We start from the raw sequence: 13,497 nt of genomic DNA, 5'->3' as shown, positions 1-13,497 counted from the left end.
CTCCCGCCCCGCCCCGCCGCGCCGCCGGGCTCGGTGAGGCGGCCCCTGAGGTAAGCGCCGCGCGATGCGGGGGACCCGGGCGCGGGCAGCGCCGGGAGCTGCCGGGTGGCAGCGGAGGATGCGCGGGGAGGGGAAGCCCCGGCGTGCGGCTTCTCCGCCGCCTTCCCTCGCGCTCTTTTGTTGCGGTGGCGGCGGGGCCGGGGCTCCTGTGGGAGGGGAGACTTTGCACAGTTCATTTCATCGAGCCCCGTGGGAAGAGCGGGGGGTGGGCGGGAGTAGCTGTATGTAGGCCAAAACATGAAATATTAATAACTCCCCGGCTTTGAAGCCTTCTAAACCACAGCCCCTTTTTCTTTCCTTTGACTCCGGGTTAGGTCTTTGTGGCGCTGAGATTGTTGTTGCCCAATTTAAACTACGCAGTGGGTCTTGGGGGAGTCGGTTTGTTGACATCGCGCAGGGAGCAGACGCCTGTCTTCAGTCCTCGCCCTCCTCCACTGCTGAACCCGGCCTGTCTGTTGGTGTTGTGCCGTGGGATTCGTCAGGCAGAAAATTGGAAGGCCGTTTCTTGCTTAATTAACTGGTTTATAAGTACCATAACTTCTGCTTCTTCAAGTCAGTGCCGGTTGTGTCGGCTTCCATTTTTCTCATCCACGCCACCAGCAATCTGGTCCCAAGTGATCGGCTGAATACTGGAGTCTGAGGTAATTGTTCTGAGGCTAAGACCTTGGGGTCGGAGGGGCCTTTTGGCTCTGGCTACCCCACTGGTCCCGGAGGCCGGAGCGCCAACCCCTGTGCTCGGATGTGCCGTTCTGGGGAACCCAGAGAGGTCTCCACTGCAAGCCTGGCTTGCTTGTTTGTACCTGCTGGAACTGAGCATGTGTTTGCAGGTTCAGTCGGGAGAGTGTCATGCTGTGCTTCATATATTTTGGCATGGCAGCAATCTGAGCTGCCTCTTTGACTAGATGTGCCAGGGACCATGAAGTGTCTGTTGGTGAACTCTGCAATGAATGGAGACTTCATGCTGTTTGTTCCCCTGTGTTTTGTTAGCCCACGGATCCACTCTGTTGACTTCCTTTCTGCTTTTTCTTAACTTGCCCTCAACCTTCTAGTGCATTAGGTGCTCTGAAGGTCGGGCTTCGTGTGTGTGGGAGCCAGGAGCAGGCATGTTAACTGCCCCGATCCCATGTGTTAAGACCTCTGCTGCTCCCAAGCTGTTTCCATTGTTGTAAGACCTGAGGCTTCGAAGCTATTTCTGGTGGGGTCTGATGCCGTGACCAGTACAGCAGGTTCCCAGCCTCCTTGAAGGAGGTATCCAAACCTTTCACGAGCAACCCTTGTAGTGCAGCTTGGGAATTACCTCTCTAGTTTCTCATTGGTAAAGTCATGAGGTGGTCATTCCCCCTACCAGTGAGCTGCTCCGGCATTACTCCGTGTGAGAGCGCTTTCCCCTCCCAGAAAAGGCATCACTAATTAGTTATCTTATTGGGCCCCCGGGCCAGCTGACAGGCAGGTCAGCTCTAAATGGAACCGATGGTGAGGTCCATCTCCGCTGGTGCCAAGCAGTAGAGCTGCTCTTGGCTCAGATGGCAAAGCACTTACTTGGAAGGTGCCTGTTTGGCCCCCCCCCCCAGCAAGTCTGTCTGCTGCCAAGCAATGAGTGCTTTCCTTCCTGAACTGTGCCCTGCGTGCCAGGCCAGGGTGGGAGAGCAGCAGGGCCGGGAGTTGCAAGCACTGCAGCCTGCTGAGGGTTCCAGGGTCCCAGTCCTGTCTGCTATGGGCTCTTTGGGTACGATGCTCTTCAATGCTGCCTGCAAGGTGTTGAAGGGCAAGGGAGGGGAAAACAATAACCACTTAATAAAAAGTACCATGTAGGACCTTAGCTGCCCTAGGGAAGCGAGCAGTGCTTTTGCTTATCTCTTGGTGCTCGGGGAACTGGAAGCTGTAGTCCTCCTTGCAGACATGTCTCCCAGGAAGATGAGCCAGGTTAGGTGACTGGAAAGCAAAATTTGTTTGTATCTCTTGCCTCTACAGCTACCGGGTTTGTTTTGTTTTGTTTTTTGTTGTGTGTTTTTTGTTTTTTTGGGGGGGGGCAGAAAAACACTTGCGTCCAAATTTCACTGATGTTGAAATGGCTGAAGTACAAATTAGGAGTGGACTAGCTTTCCAGTACACCCTTCAAATACCTGAAGGATGACTATAGAGCAGATGGAGTTGGCTTTTCTCTGTGGCTGTAGGAGAGAGGACTAGGAGCAACAGCCTCAAGCTGCAGCAGAGGAAATTTTTAGGATGAATATTAGGAGGAACTTCCTATGAGGGTGGTCAGGCATTGGAACAGGCTATGTAGAGAAATTGTGGAGTCTTCATGCTTGGAAACTTTCAAAAGCAGGTTGGACAGACAGACGGGTGGGATGGTTTAGTCAGGGGTGGTGCTGCTTTGAGCAAGGAGCTGGACTGAATGACCTTGTGATTCTTTCCAGACCTACTTTCCTATGAGCCTGTCTGCCAGGCCTGGTATTCCCCTCCAGCCAGCAATGACACTACAAATGTCTAAAACCCTCATTCAGCCAAGCATTTAAGTATGTTCCCCAGAACTTTGATCTCTGAGCTCCCTACTTCCACCGGTCTGCCAGGTGCTTCATGCAAGTCAGCAAGCCCCCACTCAAGGCAGGATCATCCTTATTAAATCATCTCAGCCAAGTCTGTCTACCTGTTCTTAGAAACATCCAAGAATGGAGATTCCAGTTGCTCTGGGTAGCCTGCTCCAATGTTTGACCACCCTGGGAGTGAGAGAGGTCTTTGTAATATCCAGCCTAAATTTCCCTTGCTGTAGTTTTAATGCCTTGGGCATCTTCAGGTGGAGGAGGAATTGATAACTAACTTATGCTCAAAAATGTAAAGATTGGTAACGTTTCAGTTGTGGGAGCTGCTCCCAAGTCATGTAGCATCTATAATTTCTGTTGGTCAGTAGGCCAGATCCTTTGCTAGTCTACTGTGCTATAAACTCCTTTGAAATGGTTCCATACTGCTTTGCATGAGCTCATGATCTGGCCATGGGAGTTTTGTCTATTCAGTACTTCTTGAGATCAGGCTCCAAATGACTATTGGGAATGTAATTAATATAAAAGAGAGATCAATGGAGATGGCTTGAACTGCATAGCCTTGAGTTGTGTCGGGTTGGAGGTGGAACTTCGTTCCATGTTTTGAGGCAGGAGACAAGGGAGGGAATATTCCCTTTGAGTTTACTTTCAGTTAGGTGGTCCCTGGAAAATAGAGAGCCATCTACTAGACCTCTTTAGAGGCTGGCTTATATGTAGGCATGTACTAGTATTAAGGAAGGTAGATGTAGAGGACAACTATTGATCTGGAACTACCAAGCGAGTCGCAATGGGCTTGCACATAATCAAGACAGTGGCCTGCAGAATGTTTCTGTAGTTGGATGGTCTGCCTAGACGTGATGGTAGTTAGACCTTGAATTATCTAGGATAGCAGGGGCCCTTCCTCCAATGCCACCAGTGACTAGGTACAGATCTGGAAGATAGTGTCTCTCTTTTGAAGTAGGGAAGGAGCAGGGAGCTGCAGTTGGCAATGAGCAAAGTACATGGGAGGTTGTGTGGGTGAGAAGCCAGAAGAATTGCTTTAGTAACTCCTGGCCTCGCCGCATAGTGGAGTGTAAAGACGCATAGGGTAGTTTCACATGCCTATGTCTAATCGTTATATGTGCCCATGCATTAAGAAAGAATGAGGAGAGACTGTTGATGCTGATACACGATGTGCCGGCCTGTCAAAATGATGATCTTGTCACTGGGTTCAGTCAGCTGCCAAAAGAACATTTTATGCTGGAACCCCTAGACAGTGTTCATAGTTGGATCATCCAGGTGCCCCAGTGGGTCTGTGTCCACATAACACAGTTGGGACCCAGTCAAGCACGTGCATGCTGTCTCCACATAGCAGACGTTGCTGTGTGGCATCTAGAATGGGATGTAGCTGGTGCTGGCTACTTGTACTGGGGGGATGGGAGCATGGAAATGTGGTGCAGCTGTGTAGTCCCTTGTAGGACTCTTCTGGGTTGGGGCAAGTGTTAATAATGGGATTAAGCCTGGACTTTGAAGTCTTTGGTGAAACTCTACCCAACATGAATAGAAAGAGTTGGCCTATGATCTCTCACTTTTAATGAGCAACAAATGCACATAAATGTCTTCAGAAAAGAGGTGGGAGCAGCCCGTAGACTGAAGTGAATGACTACAATTCCTTAGTCTGTTTTCTCAGAGCACTTGGGGGTGGAGGGCAAAGCACCACTTCTATAAAGTGCTGTGTTCTTTTGGCATTGCCAGGGGAAATTTGAAAGACTATCTAAAGCTCTATTGTTTCCTGTACTGTCTATTTTCTAGCTTGGTTTCTAACTTGTTTCTTTATCTCTCAGAACAATTTCCCATATGACTTTGCTTCCACAGCACTTATTTCATAGAGCCTGGTCAGAAATTCTTCCCAGACACTTAAGCTGATGTGAAATGTCAAACAAGTTCTCTCCCTTGGGCTTTCTTTGCCAAGCCAAACCCAATGTGCAGCATCTCTGCACCACTTGTTTTGTTGGTCTTTACAGACAAGAGACGGATTCCTTTAGTCTGATGCTTGTAAAAGGAGTCTAAATCACTCGGCATGGAAATAACTCTCTTTGTTAATGCCATTCATGCAGCCCTAGTTCAAATTGTCAGTGTTTCCATTCTAGTAGAGCCCTGTGTTCTGAGACTTATTACCTTGGGTCACTTTAAAAAAAACACCCTACAGGCTGAAATGTGCCTGATTTTAAAATCTCCACTTGGGAATAAAAATGTTAAGTGTGTAACTTAACAAAAAGAGTGAGCTTGGGTTTTTAATATTTTAAATGGTGCAAAGACCACAGGGTGGCTAGAAATCTGAGTGTTGCTCAGAAGAAAACAGCAGTTGGCAGAGTGGAACAAAAGACATGTCTCTTTGGAGAGGGAGAAATATGTTGAGATGCTTCTGAACTACAGCTGCCTGTGACTTAGCTGCTCTATCAGCAGCCTTTTTCTGGGGGTTTAGCTAGGTGTATGAACACCTCTAGGCCCTAATCCTTCAATTGCATCTCTATGGACACAGATGGCAGCTTGGGAAGATCTTGCCTCAGGATCAGGGCCTTGTTTTCCTCAGCAAATTATAACCAGCCTTTAAATTCTTTTGTTCTAATTGTGACTTGAAGGCAGGCTTTGAACTGCATTTTAAGGAAGAGCCTGGTCCAAGCACAGCACTCGAAACCAGGAATGTGTGCTGTGCTTTAAATTTGTTTCAGACCTCAACTTGCTCTGAGACCTTTTATAACTTCTCTGCCCTCTGCATCCTCATTGGAAACATAGGGATGGCATAAGAGTAAAGTGAGGCTTAACTCATCAGTGTTTGACCCTCTTGAAGCCCCATGCTGGCTTCCTGTTGGCTCTTGGTATGTGTCATTTGCCAGATGTCTTCAATGAAAAAGGCAAGTATTTCTTAGGGTGACCAGGATCTCTTAGTGGACCAGCTGTATAGTCGGGATAGAGTTAGACAAGCTTTTGAATCCACAACATTCGATATCCAGTCTGAGGAGTCAACGAAAGGCAGATTCCTCATGCCAGGGACACGTGTCACTAATCCAGTCAGTGCTGTGGCCACTCCAGGTTGTGGTGGTGGTTACAGCAGGGTAACACTTCAGCCAGAAAACCTGTCAATATGACTTCATCCAAAACACTTGTGGGTTTGTGTCAAATTTGGGGGGGGAGTGGGGAGGGAGATGGAATGTTGAAATGAAATGGTTGGTTTTGAAACTGACTTCACTGAAAGAAGAAGACAAAAAAAATTGTTGAAATAGAATAAAAGATTTCACTTCAGCTTGATCAGAAGTAACCAACCAGAAATGCTGGAGATGGGGCCTGCAAATAAATAACTTCAGTTACTAGCTTGGCCCTTGTGTCAGTGGAGTTGACAGTGATTTGGGGAAGTGTACTGCTGGGATCAGTTCTTATCTGAGCATCTGGACAAAGCATTCTTAGTGCTTGGCCCCTTCAGTTTCTACTGAGCTCTGTGGGATGGGAACACCTCTTGGGAGAGCCTGAGTACCTCACAAGATCGGTACATGGATGATAAGCTAACAGCTGTGAGAACTACATTTTGTTCCCTAAGTGTCTCCTGCCCCAGCTGGGATTCTGGCTAAATTTTCTTATTCTTGAGCACTCTTCCTTCCTTGTCACTGGCATGAAAGACTCCCTCTTTTGCTCCACCCCTAGTGAGTGCCCTGAAAGGGGGGAAGCTGCGAGTGCAGTCTGCTGCTGGGTTGAGGGCTAGGGCTGGGGCTGGGGCTAGGGCTGCTTCTGGGTGACAAGATGTAGACAGGAAGCAAGGACCCTTGGTCTATGTCCTTTGGCAGAAAGTCTGGGACATGGGACTCCAGCTTGGATTCCTTCAGACCTTAAGCAAGCTTAGTTGTGGATCTGACTTTCTCAGCTCTGGGCAGTCTTAATTTCACAATGAGATGTACCAATGGAGGTACAATCATTTTCACTCCACTGTAACCAGTCATAAGAGGCAAAAAGAATGCTGTAGAGCAGGGGTGGGCAAAATGTGGCCCACGGGCTGGATGTGGCCCTCTGGGCCAGGCCATTCTATCTAGCCCGCGGGGCCCCTAAAAAAATTTAGAAAACTAATATCTGCCTCTGGCTGCCTGTCATGAGGCCCTTGATGCCTTGCCAAAACTCATTAAGCAGCCCTCTGCCTGAAATAATTGCCCATCCCTGCTGTAGAGCAACTGAGTTAAATGAAGTGGAAGCCAGATTGGAGATGGGAGGAACCCCAATTTACTCCTGTGCCATACATAGCCTTGTAGATTCCAAGTACTGTAGTGAAGCGGTCACTGAAACCCAGGTTTGTAACTCGTTTCTGGTAGAGGGAGCTGTAAAGGTGCATGCAGTTCACTGTGGACTGTCACTTCTTACCTCTCACAGGGGTATACTGGTGCTCCAATACCCTGTCTTTACTCAGTAGCTGGTTACATTGGCCTGGTTTGGGTTTTGACCCATAGGATGATGGTTCGAGATTGTTGGGGAAGGAGGTGCAATGAGGCGTCAGTCTGTCTCCCTGCTTTGCTGGTCACTTGTTGCCTATGAGTCAGGAACCTTGTGACTTCTGATGGGCAGTATTTTCTTCTCTGCTCTCTGCACATGAGACTGGACGGAAGTCTCCGAGACCAGCTCTAAACTTCCTGGCCCTGTCTCATACTTGACGTGTTATGGCCTCACTTTTGTGACTGTAAATTTGGCTGACACAAGGCCTGCTGTGCTCTCTGCAAAGGGAGGAGGAAAACCTGACTGCATGCTGCAGAAATAGCTTCCATGCTGCGTGGCTGTTTCCAGTCTTGCTGAGGGTTCCTCACTTGGCTTATGTATTGTGCATTTTTAAAGGGCCAGTATCTATTTATTGTTGAGGCTGGACAGTTCTGGATACCAAATGCACACCGATGCAGCCAAAATCCAGAGACTAATAGATTATACCAGGGACCTGGATTTAAATAGGAGAAACAGGAGTGAGTTGCATCTGTCTTGATCCAAGTGGCCAAGCCCATCATGAGCAAGTATTGCAATTGCAGATGTGCTCAAAGGCAAGTTGTCTGGTTTCCTGTGAATAAATTGGGGGTGGGGAGAGCTCTAGTCTGTAGGAGAACTGTCTAAGTGGGGGGACCCAAAGTTCCTTTAGATTAAACACTGAGGCATATTAAGCAGGGAGTTCCCATTAGAGGACCAAGCCTGTTGGGTGCTAAGCCAAGGTCTTTCTCGAGGAGCTGTTTTGCAGGGACAACAAACGTAGAACAGCTTCAGCTCTGCACTGTCTAGCCCTAACAGGGTTTTGCTTTGGCTGGTGGAGAGAGAGAGAGGGTACAGCAAATTAAGCCTCTGTTTAGGGGTGATCGGCTGCTGATCTCCCTTGGGAAGTCACTGCGGGGAGCTGTGCAGGGTTTTTTTTGTTTTTGTTTTTTTCTGCTTATGTTGGATGAAAAGGAGTCAATACAGCGTCAGCAGGGTGCTACTGACCTGTATATGTGGTGAGGGAGTGGAGGAAGGGAGGTTCATTTTCCTCCTAGGTCTCTCCCCCTTCCCCACCCCCCTTGGAGCTGACAGCTCAGCCACAGTGTCTTTGACTCCCAGCCTGTGCAATGTATCACTGATGTTATCAGATCAGGCCTCCAGGATTCCTTGACAGGCAGCTTCTCGCATCCTGCTGTGCTTAGGAAGCTCCAAAGGAGATAAAAGCCTCTCGTCAGCTTGGCTCCTAGGAGCTGCCTGTCTCTGGGGGAGCATGGCTGATTAGGACCCCTTCTCAGAAAGGCAAAGGAGCATGTTGCCTGCTGGGTGTGGATCATGACAGCCTGTGAAGGGGGTGACGGTGTCTGACAGACTGTGCTTCCAAACCTCTAATTAGGTATTAAGGAGGGGAGTGGAGGACTGACTCTATTACAACCTCTTCCTCGGTCTCTGCTACGTAAGGGTAAATGGCACCTTGCCTTTCTGTGGTGTCTCATGCCTGTAAAGGGATTTGAGGGCCCTGAACACTAACACTGCCTTGAGCCAAGCAAGCATCTCTTCCCTTTGTAAAGATGGAGAAAACTGAAGTCAAGTTCCAGTTTTTCGTTTACCATTACTTCCACAACAGAGTCCGCATGCAAACAAATCACATGGGTTTGTTCTGATCATCAGCACTGACAAGTGCAAGGTATTGCACCTGGGGAGGAAGAACCGGCAGCATACATACAGGTTGGGGAACTCCCTTCTTATCAGTGCAGAGGCAAAAAAGGATCTTGGAGTCGTCATTGATGCCAAGACGACAATGGCCTGGCAGTGTGGGGATGCAGTCAGGAAGGCCAACCATAGACATCAGGAGGTGCTACTTTGCTGTCAGGATGGCTAGGATCTGGAACCAACTTCTAAGCAAAGCGGTGCTGCCTGCTACCCTGGGGGTCTTTGTCTAGCCTTGTCTTAAACACCTTGCTGGGGTCATTTGACCCCAGTACTTTTTCCGGCCAAGGCAGGGAGTCAGACTTGATGATCTGCTCAGGTCCCTTCCGACCCTACCAACTATGAAACTATCTGCTCCAGCCTGGTGGGTTCCCCATAATTATTGTGTGTGTAAAACTGGGATGATCCTATCTTGAGCAGGAGGCTGGACTAGATGATCCCCTGAGGTCCCTTCCAGCCCTACTTTCCTGTGATCCTGTGACCAGGGTCCTACAGAAAAATTTCCATCTGTCATAGTCTAGTCTAAACCAGCTCTTCTGAATCCTGTCCATAAGCGATCCTCCTCTGGGGCTGATTTGTGGTTTCTCATTGTCATATGGTGACTGCAGTTCAGTATGCGTGCATGGAGCCAAATAAATAAGGAGTGCATTGAACAGCTCACAAATCAAAACCCTGGGGTGCAAACATGATTTTTGCAAACTTCTGCAAATGGGGCCTGTATAATCAATCTTGGTTCTGTTCTGCATTGCTGTGCCTTTTACTTGTGTGACCTGGTGGGAAATAAGAAATGAAACCTGCCTGTTCCTGTTGTCTCATTTCATTGTTGGGTGACTGGGCCCTGTTAGGCTGGCTGTGCAGCAGTTGGTAAAATGTTGGATTTCATAGATGGGGAAACCAGTTGCCTTTATGGAAATAGCTGCCAGTTTTTTGGCTGAAGCATACACCTGCTGTAGAATTCCATGGTAGACTTGACTACTTCTTTATAAGAACGGCAGTATTTGTCCTTGTCTGAGCCCTAGACCTTGGATGGGAAGACACAGGCCCTAATGCTGGGGTGGGCAAAGTATGGCCTGCAGGCAAGATTTGGCCTGCCAACTGACTGCATCTGGCCTGCAGCTGATCCTGCAGTGCTCCACCTGTGCCTAAGCCCCACTCACTTCTGATGGGGTAGCCTGTGCCATGCTCCCAGTGGGGCTGTTCCCAGTGTGGCTGCAGCTGGCCAGAAGCTCCCCTGCTCCCCTCTCCTGCAGTAGGGGCTACCCGGCTGAAGCTTTCCACCACCGACCTGCCCAGAGGGATGGAGTAGGGGCAGAGGAGGAGCCATTGCTGGAGGTGAGGGCAGCACAGCAGTAGCCAGTCTGCTGCAGCCCCATTGGAAGCTGTGTGCTGGCTGGGGCCCGGATCCAGTGGGGCTGTTCTGCAAAAAAGCTCTGACACTAGCTGCAGCTGCTTCTCCTGCTCCTCCCAGCTGCCTTCCACTCCACCTGTCCAGCAGGATGAGCAGCCACCTGTGGGTGGGTAGAGCTGGTAGAAGGCAGCTGGGAGCTCGAGTCAGAGCTTTTTTGCATTTGGACAGGAGTTGCCCAGCTGAAGCTTTTCCACCCACCAGGAGCAGTGTGACAGGAGCAGCAGTTGCAGCTGGGTGCAAGGGGAGCAGCCCCCCCACCCCCTCCCCCGGGCCCTGGTCAGCCTCACCAGAAGCTGCCTGCTATTCCTGGTGCCACTGCAGCTATCCCAGTGCTGCTATGCTTGCCTCACCTCTGGTGACAATGTGAACCTGGCTGGCTGCAGTCACACTGGGAACAGTCCTGCCAAAAGCTCCGTGCTGGCTGGGGCTGGCAGGTGTGGGCAGGAACATGACATGGGATGCCCCATATGGGAGCACTGCAGGGGCAGTCACTGACTAGGTGAGCTCTGCTGCATGTGCCCCCTCCCCCCCTTCCACAATTGCACACGTTTTCCATACCCTCCACCTCCCCACTCCGTCCCCCCACAGGGCAGGGTGTGCAGGTAGTGGATCATACCTGTCCCACTCCCAAAGCCCCATAGGGCGTTTTGGTGTGGTGTTAGGGTGGGTGCTGACCCAGCTCAACAGCTGGTCAAAACTCCCTATGTGGCTCTTGGGCCCAAGTAATTGCTTACCCCTGCCCTATCTCCTGGCTGTGTCTTGGCTGTGACTTTAGCCAAGTCACTCAACTTTCACTGCTTTAAAATCATGCCTTTCATGCTTTGAAATCATTTAGCTTTAAAGCGCACAGGAGTCAAAAGACGGGGCACTCTTGCTGCTGCTGCTGCTGCTGCTGCTGCTGTGCTTTGAGAGAGGAAAGTACATGGGCTGCAGCTGCTGAGTGAGGGCTGTAGGTCTGTCTGGTTGCATGTGCACGTGGCAGCTGTTTGGCTGTGCAGTAGGTAGGCTGTGCTGGCCAAGGAGGGAATTGAGCTGGCCCCCTCAGGCTGCTGCTTTCTCAGCCTCTGCCCCAGTTGTCCCAGTTTTCACTTGCCAGTGTGAGGCTGCAGTGACCTGCGGGGAGCAAATACCATGTTAAGGGCTGACCTGAGAATGCAGAGCTAAGGGCAGTGCATGGCAGCTCAGCTCCCCACTGTGGGAGGTTGGTTGGAAGACTAGAGGGGACACAAGTGGGTGAATCTGCTGTTCATGGGAAGAAATGAAGGGCAGCTTCACATGGCATTGGATTCGGTGTGGGGGAAGGGAGACAGCTGTCGGCTCCTGGGCAGCCTCCCGAGGCAAGGCGCAGGCAGTGCATCTGACTGGCCTCCATGATGCTTGGCTGTTTCTTTGTCAGAAGATTCTCGTGCTGGTGCTGCTTTGTGGGGTTGGGGCCTCCACAGTCTGAGCAAGGAGGGCAGGTCTGACGCTATCTGCAGGGCCTAAGCAGATCCCTCTGCATTTTGCCCATCAGCCCTTTGTACCAATGCCCTTCCCCCTCCTCAGCCCATCCTGGAGACTGGGCAGAGGGGTCTCTGAAATTAGGCTAGACTCTTCCCCAAAGGGGAAATCCTTGAATGCGCTGAGCATTAAGCCAGTAGCACTCAGCAGGAGGAAGCCTAAAGCATCCTGAGGAATTCAGCTGAACAGGGATTTCTGCTGTGGATTCCCTGGGCTGGTTTAAATCCTATTGATGGGGGAGTTCTCTCTATTGTGCTCTGCAGGAGTCTCCTGGAAGGGTTTGTTTTAACCAGATGTAGGGGTTCTGGTGGGAAAGGCCCCTTGAGTGCATCTGAAGAGAAACAGCCCTGAATGATGCTTTCTACCTGCACAACCAGTGCTGGGTGCCCTCCCTCACCTTCTGTAGCTGCAGGCACAGTAAAGTGCTCTCATTAGAGCTCATCAGCAGTACCAGTGCACAAACAAGGAGCCCTGGAAACTGTAATATGCTTACAGCCTTCAGTGAGCTCCAGGCTCCAACTCCTCTCCTGCTTCTGTAGCCTGGTGGGGTTGAACTGAGGCAACAGGATTAACCCTTCCAGTGCTGGCAACATAACTGGTATCTTCCAGTAAGGATGGGTTAATTGTCTATGCAGAAAGCACAGCTCCTTCTCCTGGGGATCTTGTAATGTAAGAGGAGAGCAGCTGTCTCATTATGGCTGTTATTAACACTTAGGCATCACAGCACAGTGTTGTGTGTGTGGGGTACTGCACAGAGACTAGGGGCCTCATACCTGCCCTTCAGTGTCTGCTCTGCCATTGCAAACAAGATGGACTGTAACCCTTCCCTGTACAGCTTTGAGTTCTGAGGAAGGGCAATGAAAACTCGATAGGGGATGTTGTAGTTATTCCAGGGACAAAGGGCCACAGGAATGAACTCTGTGCTATCAGAAGTGGTGCTGGCTGGGTTTAACTGAACCTTGTCGCTAGGCTCAGCTCCATTTTACTAGTCAATGCTCTGCAGCCAGTTGCAATTAGTACTGAAAGCCTTCCATAACACAGGAGCTGTCTGTGTGAGGGACCATTTCTGTGTATACTGCTTGCCTCTTCCCCACGGATCTAAAGCTCAGGCAGTCTCAGTAGCAAGCAGCTGCTGTTTAAAGGCCTGTACATTTCATCTAGCAAAACCACCCCTTGTTTTCCATTCTTGACTGCTTTGCACAGCTGGAAACTTGGGGTCCTCACGTGGCTGAGCTGGCCAGCCTGCTCTGGCTTAGTTGCATGGAGCAACTGCATTTGAGACATGCATGGGGCTGATTTTTTTTTTTTTTTTTTTCCTTGGGGGAAGGGTGGGAAGGGAAAGAAATGAATGCTCTGCCTTTTCCATCTGCTGCTCTAGTGCTGGCCTGACCACACTCCAGTGCTGTGCTCACAGCTGCTTTCCCTCCTGAGTCTGTAAGCCAGAGCTGCCCTGAGGAATCTGGATTAACCCAGGAATGGATGAAGTCACTCTTGTGAGTTGGTGCAGTAGCTCTGTTGGATCTGCCCTGGACTGGGATGGCTTCCTGCCATGCCCATTCATGTGCTCCTGGGTGCTTACGCTGAGCCTCCTACGTGGGTGGAGCCTGCTGGAGCTTGTGTAACTGACCCCTTATTTTCAAGATGGGGAAGCCAGCTTGGATAGGTCCAATTGGGCTAATGTTGAAATGCCCCTAAAAATCCTTCCACAATAGGGGGTGTGAGTGAGCAAATACAATGCACATGTGGAAGATGCAAACCAGAGCCTAGTATGGGGCTATGGTAGCACCCAGAGGCAGTCATTGATATCGGACCCTC

General features: G+C 50.1%; 1 protein-coding gene across 1 annotated transcript in view; it reads left to right on the top strand.

The window, feature by feature from the left end:
- The first annotated feature begins 345 nt into the window (after positions 1-345).
- SRC (SRC proto-oncogene, non-receptor tyrosine kinase) overlaps positions 346-13,497 on the top strand; it is a 62,709-nt gene continuing 49,557 nt past the window's right edge. Inside the window, exon 1 of the mRNA XM_019539657.1 lies at positions 346-701. The gene's annotated coding sequence lies outside the window, so the exon portion shown is untranslated. The remainder of the gene's footprint in view (positions 702-13,497) is intronic.

Source organism: Crocodylus porosus, unplaced genomic scaffold (genome assembly GCF_001723895.1).
Source record: "Crocodylus porosus isolate Cpor-Errol unplaced genomic scaffold, CroPor_comp1, whole genome shotgun sequence".
In the NCBI taxonomy this organism is placed as follows: Eukaryota; Metazoa; Chordata; order Crocodylia; family Crocodylidae; genus Crocodylus; species Crocodylus porosus.
The sequence above is the reverse complement of the archived record's forward strand: the minus strand, read 5'-3'. Positions and strand labels throughout refer to the sequence as shown.